This window comes from Heterocephalus glaber, unplaced genomic scaffold (assembly GCF_053883595.1).
Source record: "Heterocephalus glaber isolate CG9 unplaced genomic scaffold, H.glaber_assembly_v1.0 deba00001569, whole genome shotgun sequence".
Lineage (NCBI taxonomy): Eukaryota > Metazoa > Chordata > Mammalia > Rodentia > Bathyergidae > Heterocephalus > Heterocephalus glaber.
The window spans coordinates 869553-889508 of record NW_028258354.1 but is presented as its reverse complement, the minus strand read 5'-3'; the positions used below and the strand labels follow the sequence as shown (position 1 = coordinate 889508).

The 19956-nt window shown below is 35.4% G+C and overlaps 2 pseudogenes; one reads left to right on the top strand and one right to left on the bottom strand.

Moving 5' to 3' along the window:
* The first annotated feature begins 7485 nt into the window (after positions 1–7485).
* On the top strand, positions 7486–8347 carry LOC101700494 (olfactory receptor 6C68-like; annotated as a pseudogene).
* A 5331-nt stretch (positions 8348–13678) lies between these two features.
* Positions 13679–14600, bottom strand: LOC101700853 (olfactory receptor 2AP1-like; annotated as a pseudogene).
* Positions 14601–19956: the final 5356 nt, after the last annotated feature.

Here is a 19956-nt window from a genome sequence, read left to right as displayed (position 1 = left end):
GATAGATCACTCTAGATCTAATTTGTGGTTTTACATGTATGGAATTACATGTAAGGTGATTGAAAGTCACCATCACATCCTACAAAGTAAAAAGATGAACTAACTGAAAGTGCAACAACTGTTCTTAGATGTGTAAGAAAAGTAAAGTTACAGGTCAAAATAGTGCCCTGAAATTGGAGAGACACACAGGACAATAAAGAAAATCACAACACACCAAAAGGTAACTCACTAGCAGACACCTTCACAAGGAAACCCTGAAGTGTAATTAGTAAATCTCTGGAGACTTAGTGTGGGTAAGACTGAAGGTTAAAAACTAGCTACTTTAGCCAGTCTATCCAACCTATGGAGAGGGAGATGGAGAGACACTGGAGAAGGTCAATGCAGAAACATGGTCTTACTGAAACTATCACCTAATCACAGGACTCAAGGATGCTTCTCCCCCAATCCCTTAACATTCCTTTGCTAAAGGCCAACGTACAACAGTTACTTTACCCAGAACATCATGTTCTGGGTAAGAGAAAAACAGCAGGCATACTAAAGACAAAAAATCACAGAGAAGCTAGAACAAGCATTTGTAAATATGGAAGGGTGGGAGGTGTGAAGGGAGGGAAGGGAAATGGGGAAAAAATAACCAGGATACATCATGTAAAGGTACAAGATCCCAATGATGAATGTAACTGTATTGTATACCTAAAATGTACCAATAAACTTAATGAAAACCAAAAAAAGTCAGGATTAATTAATTATTGCACTATTGGATTGAACCCCAGCACAGCATGGGAAAAAGCCCATCTTTCACATTGTCTATTTGGGGTAAAGAGAGTACTGAAAAGTGTGTCCAATGTCTTTGGCTTCTGAGGGATGGCTTGCGACTTTAATCTGTATTATCTGACTCAGAATGTGATAAGTACTGTTCTAGGCTTTGGGTGCTAGCTTTGGGGCTTCTGAGAGGAAAGATAGGCACAGGGATAGCAGCAGAGGGATTGTAGTACCACTTATGGTCAAATGAAGAGCAAGATATCATAGGTTCCTGTGAAAAAACACAGGCAAACCTCTTTTCCCAGGAAATTACATCCATAAGACCAGAGAAGACATTTCCTGAAAAGGTTTGAAATTCCCCAGAAGATTCAGACTGGTTAGTGAAGGTCTTCCTCTGTATAAAACCAACCCAGAGAAACTGGAAAAGGTAGGTGGCTTTTTTTCTTCAGATGCCTAAGTCTCAATAAAATATCGGAAGGAACAAAAAGAAAACAAGAAACAGAACAAAGTTTAGAAGGAAAATTTTTATAAAGGCGTGCTTTAAAAATGAAAATATATGAATTACCTGGAAAAGAATTCTGAAAAGCCATCTTAAAGATACTGAGCTGAAAAAGAACCCAAACAAAGAAAATTAGGAAAAGGATCACAAATGAAATGAAATAGAACTACTTTAAAAAGAGAATAAAAAATGAACCAAACAGAAATTATGGATCTGAAAAATACTGTAATTGATTTGAAAAATTATTTGAAGAAGTTCAAGAGCAGATGATCAAGCAAAAGAAAGAATCAGTAAGCTTACAAACAGATCATTTTGAATTGAGTCAAGGACCAAAAAGAATAAAGTAAAGGAAAAACAAAAGACTGATGATGAGATCCCATGACATGGGTCAATATATGTCTATGAGGTGTCCAATAAAGAGAAGGGAAGAAGAATCAGGCAGGGAGCCTACTTGAAGAAATAATTGATAAAAATGTCTCAAATTTGAGGAAGTAAATAAGCATACAATTTCAAGAAGCTCAAGAAAGTCTACCTAAGTCATTTAAACACTGATTGATTGTGCAGTCAGAAACCTTCCGTCTGTCCCCAGGAAAATAATATATGGCTTTGACAGCTTAGAAATTGTGTGTATATGTGTGTGTGGATGAGAGAGAGAGAAAGAGAGAGAGAGAGAGAGAGAATCTGTTCTCACATTACTTTTTTATTCTCTTTTTAATGCTCATTCCTTTAAAAAGACAGAACAGAAAATCTCATAGTCTTTGTGGGAGAACAATAAGATAAGTATTGCATCAACAGCAAACCAAAGATTAACCCTATAATAAAATCTGATGTGGTCTCACCTACAAAGACTGAAAAGTAATTCTCAAAAGTATTCAAATGTTTCCATTTGATTTAAGCCAATCAAAAAAGAAAATCTCAAGAATATGATATCTTTAACTTTTTCTATAAGTTACCTAGAAGGGGAATAGCTGGGTAACATGAGAAACCCAAATTAAAAATAAAGAGTAAAATAGTCTATAAATAATAGGAAGTATGGAGATAGATCTCTCTCAAATGGAAAAAGGATCAAGAAATGTAGTAAGGGGAAGGAAAGGGAGTAAGATGTCTTATGTACATGTACGAACTCCACACAAGGAATGTAAACATTATGTGCTGCAAATACGTACTATTAGAAAACCTCAAGAATATTTGCAACAGTACAAAAATATCTACTACCCAATAAATTAAATTCACAACATCATACATTTAATAATTATTTCTAGGTTTGAAATAAGCAGACAGCCAAAGCACAGAAAAAAAAAAAGAAAAATCACCTAATAGATATTTAGAAATGATGCGTGTTACAATTTATAAGCATAAAGAAACTGTCCACAAATTTAAATTTATTTCATTTTATAGAAACATAATGTCAAGAAGAAATTTGAGTGAAATGATGTCTATGTTAATATTCTTAATAGTTTTCATTTTTTATCCAGTGTTATAAAATTATTAGTCCTTAAACAATGAGATTTTCATTTTACTCACTTTGAGAAAAAACATTAGGAATTATGATTTTTAAAAGTAGTTTGTGTTAATCTTTAGTATTTAATGAAATATCTTTTTTATAAGTTTATTTTTAATTTTATTAAGTATTTGATAACACTGTATTCCCAATATTCTTCAGTCTCTCACCTGAGGCAAATCTTAGGAATGTTGTCTGTTTCAAAGATAGTTTATATTTGCACTCTCCTCCTCAATGAGCGCTTGCCTGATGTGCCCTAATGTAAAATGTCCTCACATTGCTATCCTTCGTTCTCCTACTATGGTGTTTTTTAATGATACTTTAATCTAAGATATTACCTGCTTCACTAATTTCATCTCATTTTCTGTCTTCCTAAAATTATAAAGTTCAGCAGTGATTCCGTTTATTTTGTTCAGTGCTGTAATATTACTTAAACAATACTCAGAGTACATAATAGGTTCTCTGTAAATATTGGAGTGAATATTGGACTGAATGCTTGTATTTTAGAAAATGAGAAAAAACTGATAATAACTGAAGTGTCCAAAAGAAAGAAGACCTCATTCGTCAGAGTGAAATGTAGATATATTTATTTGGAATTGTATGTAAATATGTAAGTGCTCCAAATCCTTATCTTGTTTCTCAGATTCACCTCACTCTGTCAATAATGGTGGTTATTGCTGTAGAGGCAAATAGTTCATTCATTATTCTCTGAAAATTCTATTTGTTATTGGAGATGGTTTTCCCAAGGCTTTCTAGAGATGTTATGTTAGATTAAGAAAAATAAAGTTATGTATTCTACGTTAATTACTATTCTCTGTGTCTCATTGTAGAAAGGATCCTAAGTCCTTTCTCAAGGTGAACTATTAAGATTATTCACCCAGTTATATCGATTTTTTTTTTTTTTGTACCAGGGATCAAACTTGGGTCCTTGAGCTTATGCAGCAGGCGGTGAAAACACTGAGCTAAATCCCTGGCCCCCACTTATATCCATTTTAATGGTTTCTTTTATCAATATTGAGGCTACATTTGTTCTTCACTATATTAGGTGGGAAACATGTCAAAAGCCATACAAATATAAAATCTTTCTACTTACAACTAAAAATTTCTCCTATGAGAATGGCCTGGTATATAACTATATATATATTTGTAGGGAATTCATTTTTTTTGCCATGAAGAAATATAAACAACTAAAGTGGGTTTCAACTGGTGGTACTTACAATAAAAGTGTCACTAAAATATATTTACATTCATTAAAATGATAATAAATGACAGATTTAATAGCTTGGATTAAAAAATTATTTTCAGATTTCTTTATGTGCTTATGTTTAAATGATTATCACTGTGTTTTTGTTTTTTCCTTTTCTTCATATTTTTCATAATATACAAGTAGTTACTTTTTTGCAATAGAGAAAATGTCCTTGTCATAGTTTCATTGCCTTACACAATACAGGAAAATACCAAACATCTTACCATTTGACATATGCTATCTAGCACCATTATATCTAATGCTATTGTATTTTTTTATAGCTAGAGGATTTGTTCCTATTGCTGTCCATGAGAGATTGATTGCCAGAACTGATTATATCCATTCCTTGGTGACTTTGAAGCCTGGGGCTCCAAGGTATATTTTGTTTGGTTTTAACTCTATTATTCTTCTGTTATTGTTGGAATATATAAATTAGCTAGTCATAATATTTAGAAACAAATATATTCGGAAGGTCATCTATCCTTAATCACCCAATAGACCATGGTAGCTTCAGCAATTTACACTAGGTAATTCTGGGGGTTTTGTTGGTTTTTGTTTTTTATCTAGCAAGAGAACAAGAATGTATCTTCTTGATTTAAAATGACAGAAGCTCTCTCTTGCAAACAATTCTGTGCAGATCTTTTAGTATTCAGGACTTTTTCTGGTTGAATATGTTTCCAAGAGAACTGCACCCACAAATCTCCACTGAAATCATTGTTCAATCTGTGTCTCATTTTGAGCATCTACAAATAAACTGTCAGGAGATACCATGGAATAGCTTACTCCTTAAAAGGTGCATATGAACCTGTTTGTTATTCCAGTATTTTTTGCTGTATTTATACATGCACTTTTTTTTTTGTACTAGGGATTGAACTCAGGGCTGTGTGCTTGCTTGGCAGGCACCAGAACCACTGAGCTAAATCCCTGGCCCTTTGAACATATTTTTGCAAGACAGGTGAGTGGGAAATGTAGCAATATACAGCTGTCTTTATGGAAAGACTTAATCTATAAATTGGATGGTGATGTTAACATTTCATTATGATTTTTTTAGAATGATGACCCTAGAAATCATAACCAGTTTAGTTGGGAAAGATTCAAAAATAAAATTAAACTAACATAATACAAAAAATAAATCAAAATTTAAAAGTATCCACAATAACAGTACATTGACATACTCAATGAGATTTTATTTTTCATATCTGATCTTTTTCAAAATTAAGATACTTTCTAGAAATTAAGTACTTAAAATAATTCAGTCAATATGAATATCTGGGATTGTTAAATGTTTAAAATTTATGAAAGCCTGGATTCAGGAAAATCAAGATACTGATGATTGTAGGAGAAAGTTGTTTCAAGGCATAAGCAAAAATGAGTCCAGTACCAAGGGAACTGGGCAGTGGGTTGAGATTAGACAGAAGATTTCAGAATGTGAGCTATAGACCCAGTGCCACTTTGGTGATTTTTAATCTCTATCATCCCTCATAATATACATAAACTGAGAAATTGATTGCATATAGAGTCTCTCCTCCTTTCTCTGTTTCCCTCCTCTCTGTCTTTGTTTCTGCTCCTATCTCTCCCTCTCTGTCACTATGTAGCCCTGGCTGACCCCAAACTTGTGATTCTCTTGCCTCAGTCTTCCTAATGCTAAGATGACAGATTCATGCCACCACACCCAGCTTAGGTTTTTCATTTTAAAAGTAGAGCTCATAGACCTCCTTACTTCAGGGATTGCCCTAATTAATTGTCCTATATTAATTATATATGTGATGCACTTAGAATGGTGCCTGGAGCATAGCAAGAAATTTGTGTTGGGGTTGGGGATTTAGCTCAGTGTTTTCGCTGCCTGCTGCACAAGCGCAAGGATTCAAGTTCGATCCCCGGTATTAAAAAAAAAAAAAAGAAATTTGTGCTTGATATTATCTTGCTTATACTGAGTTTAGTCATAAGACGGCAATTGATGAAGCACTTTTTGTTTTGTTTTGGTACCCGTGATCGAATTCGGGTCCTTGCGCTTGCGCAGCAGGTGGCGAAACCACTGAGCTAAATCCCCGGCTGATGAAGCACTTTTTAAAAAGCTGGTGAGTTTAGAAGTTAAGCAGTAACAGATTGAGGACAGAATGCATAACATAGATTTTATTTTTTTATTTTTTATTTTTCTTGTTAATTCTTTTATTGGTACATTGTAGGTATACAACACAATTACATTTCTCATTGGGAATTGTACCTTTATATAATGCATCTTGGTTCTTATTTTTTCTCCATTCCTAGCCCGCCCTTCACCCCCTCCACCCTTCCCTATTTACAAAGACTTTATTTCCATTTTTTCCATTTCTCATTATTTTTCCTTTCCCTTCTTTCCTTTCCCCTGCCCCTCCCACTACCCCTACCCCTTTGGACCTTTTCTTCCTATTTTGCATTATTTATTATTCATTCTAATCATTGGTACATTTTAGGTATACAATATAATGACATTCATCATTGGAAATTTGCACCTTTACATAGTCTCTCTTGGTTCTAATTTTTCACCCTTGCCCAGCCCTCCCTTCAACCCCTCCATTCCTCCCTATTTACAAAGATTTTGTTCCTATTTTTCCATTTTCTCATATTAATCTTATTCCCTTCTATCCTTTCCCCTAGCCCTCCCATTTCCTTCCCCTTTGCCCCCTTTCTTTCTATTTCACATTACTTATTATACACTTTAGTCCTTATTTACACTTTCAGTTTCTCACACCAGAGAAACGATTCGGTATTTATACATGTGTGTCCTATTTATTTCACTTAAGACCCTGCTCCACTGCTGGTGGGAGTGTAGACTGGTGCAACCACTGTGGAAATCAGTATGGAGATACCTCAAAGAACTAGGACTGGAGGTTCCATTTGACCCCGCTATTCCACTGCTGGGGGTCTTTCCCAAAGAATTAAAAGAATCATACCACAGTGATATATGTGCAACCATGTTCATAGCAGCACAGTTTGTGATAGCTAAAACTTGGAAACAGCCCAAATGCCCATCAACTGGAGACTGGATAAACAAAATGTGGGTTTTTTTAATAAAATGGAGTACTACTCAGTCATAAAAAATGAGAAATTAGAGATATTTATAGCTAAGTGGATGAACATAGATTTTAAATAGAAGCAGAGATCATGAATCTGAAGGAAATGACAGTAAATATAACTTACCAGTAAGTGGATTCAGCAACTTTTTTTTTTATTTCTCCATGATATGGTGTATAAATGTGTTCCAATATGAAATACTTTTACTTAAACTTTGAATCCACACATATATGGGTGTGTGTATACATTTTCAATATAACATTCTTCAGATTATGAAGGAATACTCATGGACATTGGATGAATTGAATATTTATGAAATATGAATGATAAAATGAATTTATTGTTAGCAGATTTTGTCATTGAACTCTATAGCACAAGTCTCTCTGAGATTTACATTAAGGTCTGGAAAAATCCAAAGACTGAATAATGAGAAACCATACAGCAGTTACAATGTTCATCTCCAGAAGATCCTCAGTGGCAGGTCTTGCTTTTTATTTTTCTGTTTATCACCTACATGTTGAGTGTAACTGGTAATCTGACCATCATTACCCTCACTGTTGTGGATTCTCATCTTAAAACTCCCATGCATTTCTTCTTCCAAAATTTCTCTTTCTTAGAAATCTCATTTACAACTTCCTTTTTCCAAGATTCCTATACAGTACTTCAACTGGAGACAGAACGATTTCCTATGATGCATGTGCTACCCAATTATTTTTCACAGATTTCTTTGGGGTAACTAATTTTTTTCTTTTGGCTGCCATGTCATATGATCAGGTCATTATGTGGCTATCTGCAAACCTTTGCACTCTATAACGATCATAGATGGCAAAGTTTGCAAAGCACTGATTATCTTTTGTTGGATGACAGCAGGTATGATTATACTCTCACCACTTAGCTTATGATTTCATCTGGAATTCTGTGACTCTAATGTCATTGATCATTCTGGCTGCAATGCAAATCCTATTCTGAAAATATTATGCTCAGGTACATGGTTAATTGAGCAGATGGTCATAGCTTGTGCTGTATTGACCTTTATCTTAACTCTTATATGTGTAGTCCTTTCCCACATATATGTCATAAGGACAATTCTGAAACTCCCTTCTGTTTAACAAAGGAAAAAAGCCTTTTCTATGTGTTCTTCACACATGATTGTGCTTTCCATCATTTATGGCAGCTTCATCTTCATCTACATCAAACCATCTGCAAAAGAAGATAATAAAGGTGTGACACTGCTTATTTCTCCGTATCACCTATGTTGAATACACGAGGTAAACAACAGAAATTCTGATGATTTACTCAAAAAATTGCATTTCTCTTGAAGAAGTAAAGTATACCTAAGTTATTATTTCTAGCTTCTATGAGAAGTCACTTGTAAGTAAGACATGGATTTCTCCTGATATTAAAAAGAATGACTGGTTTAACAAAATTTCAAATATCTATGGTAAATGAAAAAACTTAAAAGAAAAACACTAAAGTGATAATAAGTAAAATTATAACTCTGGGGTAAATTTAACATTAAAGAAAGCTATATAGATTCTATAAAACCACTTATTATAAATGCCAAAAGCCAGCATATTAAATTCAATGAGACTACCTTTAAGTAGTGATGCAATGTGATGCATAATTTCAATATAGCAATAGATTAATAAATTAAACCCATGATATTTCATGAATACATTTGCAAAAACTTTTTATTTTGTTTGATACTAACAAGTAAGCTAACAGAGTGAAATAGGCACTTTCACACAATTTGTTTGAAAATATTAAAATGAATATCAAAATTATATGTAACTTTTCAAATCTAAATCTAATTGCCAATAACTATGCATTGCAATAATTTTATAATAATTAAATGAACATCACTTGGCAATGTAGAAGTCTATTAGGGAGCTGGGCTGGGGGTGTATCTCAGTGTAATAGTGCTTGCCTGATCTTCTGGGAAGAAGAGTAAGCAATGTAAAAGTCAAGAGGACAATCCATCTATTGTCTAAGGCCATGTCAGTATGCTTGTACTGGTAGCGTGTGACAAGTGTCTCCTACTCAGCTTCCATCGACCTGTAGATATGGGGCTAAAAAACACAGAAAACAACTTTACCTAAAATTACTCCATTCTTATTTCATAAGAGTCACCAGCTTCCCATCATACACAGCCACATGCTTTACTAATATATTATTTGCATTTTCGGCTATAAAAGGAAAAGCTATTGTTCAACAGGCCCTGCCTTATATGTTCCATTAATATTAATTCCAAAGATTATCAGAAAAAATAATGAGGATGATAGATATAGCTAATGAATAATAAAGTGAAGAGAATACTAATTTTAGTGACATAATAGTGAGTTGAGGGAAAACACAGTATTTTATGTTTTCCTAAAATTATTGGTGGAATCCATGGACATCACTGGCAATTAGTCAGCACCAGATTTCAGTTATTCTGTTCTGAGATGTTTTCATGGAAATTTTTTCTGTCATTATGAACTACATATGAATGTTTGACCCCAATTTCTATGATCTTCATTTCCACTTATTAGCTATTTTGATCACACTCCTTGTCTCATGGACTGGTTTTTCCGTCCTAACTATGATTGTCATCCACAAGATAGGAAGTCACAGCAGGCTTAGATATGCTTCTCCTCTGCCCTGCTCCCAGGCAGCTGTCACCAGATTTGACACAAAAAATATTATAGACCTGCCCCTGCCATTAAGTAAGGGAACTACATTCCCAGTAGCTCTAAGTTATCCACATGGGTCAAAGTGCAACCTAGGCTACAGTACCACTAGATGTATGGACATGTGGTTATTATGCCTTGCCTGTTGCTATCACCCTCCTCAGGCATCTGTGAATTCAAATTTGTTCCAGAACAACTATTTCAAAAAATAAAACTAAAAATAATATATACATAGTTGTGAAGTCACAATACCAACTAACTCTCATTCATGTAAACCTTTCTCATAAATTTCCTCCTGCTTTTTCTCATATTCATTAAGGAGGCAATTTTAAAAATAAAAGTCTAGCCTTTTTCTGTTTAATTTTCTTTTAGATTGACACATGATACCTGTACATATTTATGGGGTACAATATGACATTTTCATGCACTGTGTAATGGTCAAATCAGGATAATTAACATATCCATTATCTTAAACTTTTACCATTTATTTGTAGTAAGAATAATTCTCTTTTCTAGCTATTTTGAAAGATACATTATTGTTGACTACAGTCACCCTATTGCACAACAGAACACCAAAACCTATCCCTCCTATCTAAGCGGATTGCATTCTGAAAACTTTGTTGGATCTGGTGGAGATCCAGATCTAAGTTGTAATGTGGGTGTGTTAAAGAGTTTTGTGTCATAGGGTGACTGATGGGCACTCAGGTGGGGATGGTATTTGGGAATCCAAAAACATATGCCCAGAAATAAGCATCTATTTTACTCTGAAAGCCTTATATTTGGTGGATTAAATCCACCTAGTAAGAAGCTGAGCTTAATTTAGGTTTGAATATTTCTATCAATAATTCCAGTGCACCAGAATGTTCAAAATCCCTCACCAGTGAGTGGGTAATACCTTGTGTGTAGTGTGGTGGCTCAATCACTGTAAATTTCAGTACAAAGTAATGTAGTGGCTGATATAATGATACTGGCCTACAGAATAAATGTCTGCAAAATAATAGGGTTGACTAGTTATTGCCACATAGCATTGATGCCCTAAAGGAGGATAACAAGTATCTAGACTATTAACAACCAGTGAATACTTACTTGTGAAAGCCAGAGGGTTTTTGTGGCAGCTTGCAAAGAGAGATGTATTTCTGCTCCTGGAAGGACAGGTATAGCTGAGCAGTATGTTGATCTATTTGTTAAAGTCATAAAGCTCCAGAGACATTTGAATCATTAGGACAGGAGGTCCCTTATAATACTTAGGAACCTGATGTGGGAAACCTAGAACTGGAAATCTAGAAAAGGGACGTCAGGATGGATATCTCCAAGTATTGTGACTTTGCCACTCTCTATGAACACTTTGGTTTAGCAGATATGATCACTGTCTATAGTAAGCATTAGCTAAAAAGTTTCAGGGGTCTCTCCTCCACAAGACACAAGGTGTTTCTGTCAGGAGCTGTTCCCAACTCCTTGATGCTAGTATGGCACTTTATGATTAAATTCTATATAATCCGCCTGGAGCTTTGTAAGGGATGGCTCAATAAGGGAGGAAAGAACTAATACACTGAAAGAATTGTAATTACTAGCTAATTTCTAGTAGCCAGAGTCAGAGGTGTGCTCCTGGGATTAGGCTTTGATCAGAGGTCAAGCATGTAAGACTAAATGAGCTGAAATTTATTAGCTTGAGAACACTTTCACAAGATAAGGGATTTAGCCTCTTAGCAAGGACCTCAGTTTTCTCTCTTAGAACCTGGAAAAAATATGATGTTGCACATGTGGTATGGAAACACCTGTATTTCAAGAAGATGATGAAGGAATGAGTAAAGAGGCTAAGGAAAGTGAGCATGAAGGGATGTATATATACTATAAGAAAATAAGCCCCACTAAAGGACTTGTTCCATAGCAGTACCTATAGCATATAGTTACCAAGGGCATGAGAACTGTTTCTGAGGACATCATTATCGTAAAATTCAGTGATGGCTCTCATTTACCAAGAATGATGGCAGAAGACACCCTCATGGAGCTGGAATTATTAATATTCATAGGGATAATGGGACCTGAAGTATTAGATGCTGGGCGGCTCCATTTAAGAATAAAAGGTAGGCGGTTACAATTAATGAAGTGATGGACAAGTTCAGAGGAGCATCCAAGAGACCTTGATTGTGGAAAAGAGTTGATACACCATGGAAATAGTATCCTTAACATTCACCCTAGCATCTCCAAATCATTTTAAATGCATCATCAAAAGTCAAACACATCCTTGCCACAAAGTAGTTCTGGACAGATTTTCATCATTGCCAAAATTGCCCAAGATTTTCTCCTTCCCTGAGTCTTTCTTTAAATAGAATCCAGATGATTAAGTTATAAGAGTTTTCATTCTGATTTCAGCTTTTGAAGTACAGTCAGAAATGTTATTGTGGGAACTCATGACACTAAAACTGTACAATAGAAAATCATGTCTGCAGGAGATGCCTGAAAGAGAGAGTCATAAGAGTTCTCATTAGAGGATGCATTAGAAATCAAATTCTTTAAAAACCCAAAGAAGGTAATCTGGAATAGACTTTTTTGTAGGACATGTATAATTTCTTCAGAGATGTAGCTCACAGTTTTAGTTACTTTTCTTGATATTTCAGTATACAGTTTCAGTATTGGCAAAAAGTCCAAGTCCAAAGTCTCCTCAGAAATGTAAGGCAAAACTAAGCTATAAGTCCCTATACAAATGCAAAAAAAAAGTTAAACACTTCCAACATTCAGTGGCACAAGATAGACACTTCCATTCCAAAAGTTGCAAATATGGGGATGCAAAGGAATGGTTCCAAAGCAAGTCCAAAATCCAGCAGGTCAAACATTAAATCCCACAGTTCCACTTCCAGCATTTCTGGCAATCTGTGGCAAGCTGTGAACTCCAAAGGGCTTGAGTGGTTCCACCCATATGACACTTCTGGTAGTTGTGGCTCCTATGGCTTCTCTCTTGGGTTGGGTCTGCTCCCTCCTTGCAGTTTTCCTCGGATGATCCATATTCCTGGTTCTTTAGAATTTTGGGTTTTTTACTGCATCTTTGGCTTCACACTCACAGCTTCACAGACTGGCCTCTCAGGAACACACTTCCCGGCCTCCTAGATCTTCTTCTGAAATCTAGATGAAAGCCTTCTTGACTCCATAACTCTTGCATTCTGCATCTACCGAAAACCAGTACCACGTGAATGATGTCAGAGTCTGCCACCAGTTGGAGCAGTAGCCAGGCTTCCTTCTCTCTACTGGCTGTGGATGTCAAGTGCCTGGATCACCCTGCACCCAAACCCTAGGAACAAATTCTCCAAGACACTCCCATTCTTGAACATGGTGCTTTGGGGCTCTCTTCTCAATGCAAAGTCTTTCACCTTTACAATTCTGAGGTTGCAAAATCTGGAGTCCTGCTAGTTCTTTTGATGTCCTTAGGCCATCTTTTGTGTTGTTTTCTTCTGAAACACTTGGCTTTTTCTTGGTAGTCTTTTCAGCAACCAATATCTCCTCTGCTCTGTCTTTGCTGGCTGCAACTTTACTGGAGCTTCATTTCTGGCCAAACTCACAACATTTTAAATCATTCTTCTGGGCTCTTTGCTCTTGATTCTCAACATAAATCTGGCTAAAAGCCCCCAACATTAGTCATGCCACCACCTAACTTTAGACTGTCTTGAAATTTCTTCTAGAACATTAATTAGTCCACCACTCTTAATTGTCTTAGACAAAGTCTTTGAACACAAGCAAAATGCAGACAAACTTTCTGCTAAGGAATAAAACATTGTCTGTAGTTCCACAGCCAATGTATTTCTTCCCAGCAGACATCTTCTGAGCCTAGTCTTTACCAGCAGGCCTTTGTCAACAAATTTGAAAAAAAAAATTTTAATGTGCTCATATTCAATTTATCTGAGAAATGAGCTTAACAAAATGATACAAACATTTCAAAATTCTTTATTTTGAGGCTACTAAAATGTATAAAGATGCTGTATTTTTCTAGCCATGTCCTTCATGGCTTGTTTTACTTATTCATTCCTTAGAGTGTAAATAAATGAGTTCAGTAAAGGGGCAACTGAAGTATTGAGCACAGCTACTCCCTTATTGTAAGCAACTCCTTCTTTTGGTGAAGTTTTTATGTACATGAAGATGTAGCTTCCAAAAGAGATGGAGATGACAATCATGTGGGAAGAACATGTAGAAATGGCCTTTTTCCATTGTTGAGAAATGATATTCAGAATGGTCCTGATGTTTGTGTAGGAAACAATCACCAACACCAGTTTTACCACCAAAGTCACAATTTCTAAGATTAAAGTCAACCAATTCCATTATACTTGTGTCTAAGCAAGATATTTCTAAGAAGGGCCCATAGTCACAACAATAACGATTCAGCACACAGAAATCCAGCTGACTGGTCAATATGATTGAGGATGAGATAATCAGGAATCCACATAGCCAAGAGCAGAGAACCAGCTGGATGCAAACTTTGTTGTTCATGATGGATGTATAATGCAGGGGTTTGCAGATGGCCACGTAGCTGTCATAGGGCATGGCAGTCAGAAGGTAAAACTCTGTGGCTCCAAAGAAGATGACAAAATAATACTGAGTGAAGCATCCAGCAAAGCTGATAGTCCTATTCCCAGTTAAAATGCTGCATAGCAGCCTAGGAGTAAAAGTGGATGTAAAGGAAATTTCTAAGAAAGAGAAATTTCAGAGGCAGTAATACATCGGAGTGTGGAGACAGGACTCCAGTAGTGTGAGCATGATGATTGTTAGATTACCTAAAATGCTGAACATGTATGCAAGGAAGAGAAAAATGAAAATAACAGTTTGAAGCTCTGGGATATCTGTGAGTCCCAGCAGAATGAACTCTGTCAAAATTCAGTTTTTCATTGCTAACTGTTGCTCTGTGAAGCTGAGAAAGAGAGAAATGAGTGATGAGAAGGGAAATGGAGCTAGGGAATATTGAGCAGACGTTTTAGATTTCTCTTGAAATTTGCTCATGGGAGATTCATTCAATATGACCCAAATAGAAAGTCAGTTCTTTTTGTTTTAATTGATTTTAGTGGTAACTTTTAGATATAGATAATGATCATATTTATCACACAGAATGCACATGATATATCTTGATTCTTCATTTTTTCTCATTTCCCTCCTCTTCCTTCAATCCCCTGTTCCCCTCCTTATTTACAAAAGCTTTGTTTCCATTTGTTCTTTCTTTTCTCTTTTTTCTTTTCCTTTCCTTATTTCCCTCCAACCCTCTGTCTGGTTCCCCTTCCCATTTTAACTTTTTGGGTATTCTGAAAATCTATTTTTAAATTCCCACCTAGGAGTTCTGGCTTCTGGGACCCTCTTCTCAGGACAATGCAATGGTGCCTTAGCTCCTCTGAATGCATTCTCTAAGTTTCTTTTTTTCTTTTTTTTGGTACCAGGGATCAAACTCTGGACCTTGCGCTTGAGAGGCAGGCGGCGGAACCATTGAGCTAAATCCCCAGCCCCTAAGTCTCAATTTTTTTTCCCTTTACTCTACTCATACTTATGAAAGTCCCATTTTCACAGTACTGTCTGAAGTTTGCTCATGAGCTTTATTGCAATTTTATTGCCACATTCAGTGAGGTACATTTTATTTCAGTTATTCATCAGAGACATTGGGGGATAAATTATTTCCCTGGAACCCACGTTTAGAAAATGTTAATTAGCTTGTTTAAAAAAAAATACTTGGAATTAACTCCTAACAGAGGACTAGAGATGTTCCAAACAGACTCATGAGGAAGCTGCCACAGAGCATCTGGAACAGACTAACATCCTTGTGGAAAATAAAGCATGAAAACAATATTTTTTAAAAAATGAAAGCAACATTAGATTCTTGAGCAGTTTACATGAGCTGTGTAGAATTTCAGCAATTTCCATTCCTTTTATCATTTTATTCTTATAATATTTGAGGCAATTGTTTAGTATTAAGCTCTCAGCTCACATGCCCTTCAGGTGTGTACTTTGAGCAAATTACTTGGCTTCTTCCTGTGTCAGATGCCTCATCTATAAAGGTGCAGGTAAGAATCGTACCTGCATCATAAATTTGCCCTGTGCATTAAATATGCTTATATGTGGAGCATTTAGAAAAGTGATTAAGATAAAGCCTACTATTCTGATAAAATATTTAGACAACTTTTTTTTTTTTTTGGTACTGGGGATCAAACTCAGGATCTTGCTCTTGCGAGGCAGGCGGCAGAACCACTGAGCTAAATCCCCAGCCCTAGGCATCTTTCTTAAAGATACTGATAAATCTAAAGTACATTTATAAAGCTTAGCATTACCAGTACACCCAGGACTTCCAGATTTCTGACAACCCTACTAATTTTAGCCTGATGTTTTTATTGTATCAGTGTTATTTGCCCATATTTTTTCCCAGAAAAGTCTATCTACTAAGGAGTTACAGCTATATTTGTCTTTTTTTTTTTTTTTTTTTACCATATTAGAAACTAAAACAGAACACAAAAACTACATTAATTTCTTTCTTTTTTTTTCTTAAATTCCTTTATTGGTACATTTTAGGTGTACAATACATTTACATTTATCTTTGGGTGCTTGTACCTGTACATGATGTATCTTGGTTCTTATTTTTTCCCCATTACCTGTGCGCCCTTCACCCCTAAACCCTTCCCTATTTACACACTTAGTTTCCATTTCTTTTTCTTTTCTCATAATTTTTCCTTTCCATTCTTTCCTTTCCCCTTTGCATCCCACCACCCCTACCCCTTTGGACCTTTTCTAATTTCAAAGTATCATTTATTAGTTATTAATCCTTTTAGTCCTTATTTACACTCTCAGTTTCTCACTTAAAAATAAGTATGACAACATTTCTTTCAGCACAAATAATATATTTTTATTTCACATAACTCTATGTTCAGGAAAACTAGTCAGACTAGTATTCTTTTACATTTTTTCAAAGTCTGTTACAATGAAATATTTGAACTGTATTGTGAAAAGATTTCCCCCTCATTTGCAATTTTGAAATGAATGTTGATGCCTTTGCATAATAAATTCAACTGAGATCTGCCTCAGCAAAGACAGCTCTCTGTGAGTTTTCATGAGGAGAAAGTATGAATATTTCCCAGGATTCCCACTGAGTTTAACATCATTGTGTTCATTAAAAACTCACAACCTCTTTTTTGTCCATATCCTTGAAGACTTGTTTTACCTGTTTGTTCCTTAGAGTATAAATGAATGGGTTCAGTAAGGGGTCAACTGAAGTACTGGGCACAGCTACTTCCTTGTTGAACGTAACTCTGTATTTTGGTGAAGGCTTTATGTACTTGAAGTTGCAGCTTCCAAAAGACAGGGAGATGACAATCATGTGGGAAGAACATGTGGAAAAGACCTCTTTTCCTTTGCTGTGAAGAAGGGATCTTCAGAATAGTCCTGATAATGTTTGTGTAGGAAACAGTCACCAACACCAGTGCAACCACCAAAGGTCGCAGTTGCTAAGATAAAGTTAACCAGTTCCAGTATATTTGTGTCTGAACAATTTGTGTTCAGATTCAATTGGTAGAAAATCATTTTCCTACTGAAGTAATGAAGTAATTGACAGTTTATAAAATAGTGTAATATTGATTCTAGAATATATCGGACATGATGATATTTGAATTAGTAATGTCTTATATAGGGAAAGGGAAAAGGGACATTACCAGAGACCCCTGCATTGTCCTGGTTTCCTGCAAGCCAGTACAACATCCATGAGATAGGAAAGTGGGAAATAGAAAAATACAGACAGAAACTTAAGAGAAACTGAGTCTTGGGTTGATCTAAGCTGCTCTGGGCAGCAAAGACAACAAACTCCCAGGACATCTACTGTTTATTCATCACAAGTGTGAAGAAGGGAACCTGGGCAGGCCTTGGGACACCTGCTGATAACAAGTATCAAGCAGGCAGGACTGTAGAATGAGGACACAAGCATACCTTTGCTGAAAAGGACAAATGGTTAATTCAGAATAGGAGAATTTAGTTGGAGTCAGTTGACCTTGACTGAGAGCAACATAGCCACGCCCTGCTACTTCCAATGTAACACAGCCGAGTTATGGAGGAGCAAGAAGCTTGTGCCACTATAGCCTGCTGATACTGGGCAGAGGTGTCTGCTACAGTCTTGGTTTTCCTCTATTAGTAAAACTGTAATACTATCTTTATCTTTTTATTGTGTCCACAGAATTTTCTATTCTCCTGAGTCATATTCAGGAAAATGACTTTGGAAGTGGTTGAGAACTATAAAAAATGTAGGTCCTATAGTTAATGAGTCCCTCAACTCAGATATATCATTAAGAAAATTGGTTGTCTTGGGACACTAGCTATGAGCCTGACTAGATACAGGATCAGTGAATTGATTTTGTTTCCTGGATTGTTCAGCCTGGTTTTTTGTATATGTTAATGTAGGGCCAGGGATTTAGCTCAGTGCTTACACCCACCGCCTGCCTTGCAAGCACAAGGTCCTGAGTTCAATTCCCAGTACAAAAACAACAACAACAAGAACAAAAAACCAGCCACAGTGATGTATATGCTAATGTAAAGATAACACAGGTAAATTTTCAAAGTCCATACCAGGAATACATTTTCTCATAGATGAGTGTCCTTAAGCACTCACCTATTTCTTACTATTGTCCTTTCATGAAATATCCTACACTTTTTCCCCAAGCATATTTTCACACAATATTGTCATGAAACAAACATTAAAACATAATTACATTTAGTTATGAATTCATTATTGAGACAATCTATAAAGAAATGAAGGAATATCAATTTGCTTTTGTAAGATTGTAGTAAGGAAATAGAAATCTAAAAGTGAAAATCTTGAGTGTGGTAAAACAATAAACGCAAGTTAGGTAAAAGAATATGAATATTATTAATCCACATTCCTGTGGAACATCCTTTAAGTCCTAAATATTAAAAAATATTCCCAACAGAGGAATAATCATTCATGGAACACTGAAACTCATGAGATGATAATAAGTAACCACTGATCTAAGAAAAAGTTTTAATCATGAAGATCTTACTGATCATGAAATCTAAGTAACAATCAGGCAATTTTGGAAGTTTTTATAAGTAAATAAATAAATAGATAAATAGATAAATAGACACATACACAAATCACACACATAGGACGTGATTAAAATATAGGTTGTAATAAAGGATCAAGATGTGCTATATATATATATATATGTACAAATATACCATAATGAATATATTCAACATATATAATCAAAGAAACACATTTGTTGGTTTAAAGGAAAAAAAAGAAATTGAATACCTAAATTTTAAAAAATTATTACAAGAAAAGACACACCATTGTTAATCCCTGTCAAAACTCTCCTCTTCTCTTAGAATACAGTTACCCCATTTTTCTTGCCATTTTTTTTTTTTTGGTACTGGGGATCAAACTCGGGTCCTTGCACTTGCACAGCAGGTGGCGAAACCACTGAGCTAAATCCCTGGTCCTTTCTTGCCACTTTTTATAGCAGTTTTGGAATACTTCTTTCATGAGTATATTTAGTTGCACTACCATAGCTGCCTTAATATCCTGATTCCATTTGAAGTTCATTCTGTTCATGATCATTTTTATTTTGGGAAAGTTGTACAGTGCCAAATCCTGTGAATAAGGCAGATGAGGGCACAGGTTAATACTATGAGCCTGCCTTTCCAGTGGCTGGCACTTGGCAATAGCATTCATTATCATTTTGATCACAGTTCATAAAGACACCCATGAAATAGGACTTCCAGAACTACTTCATAAAATGACAAGAACAATGTGGTAAGTGTGTTCAAATCAAGGGGGATTATTAGTATTCTAAGGTGGATTAATGGCAATATGTCTTTTACAAAAACAAAAATTTTAAATGTTAACATTCACTATATATTTTGATCATAGGTCCTATATATGCATTCAGAAAGAAAAGTGAACCAAATAAACAATTTAAATACAGTACAAAAAAAGGATATCACTTTTTTCTTACCTTGCTCTATATTTTTCATTTGATTTTAACCCAATGATTACCCTTATTTACATTCCTCTATGTAAGAATAAATGCCTTAATACTTTTCTAGGATATTTTACTTATTTCTTTTTTTTTTTTTTTGGGTTAAAGGGATTGAACTCAGGACCTTGTGCTTTTGCGGCAGGTGCAGTGCCACTGAGCTAAATCCCTGGCCCCTTTTCCTATTTTTTATAAAAGGCAAACTTTTGAGTAATTCCAGCACTCAAGAG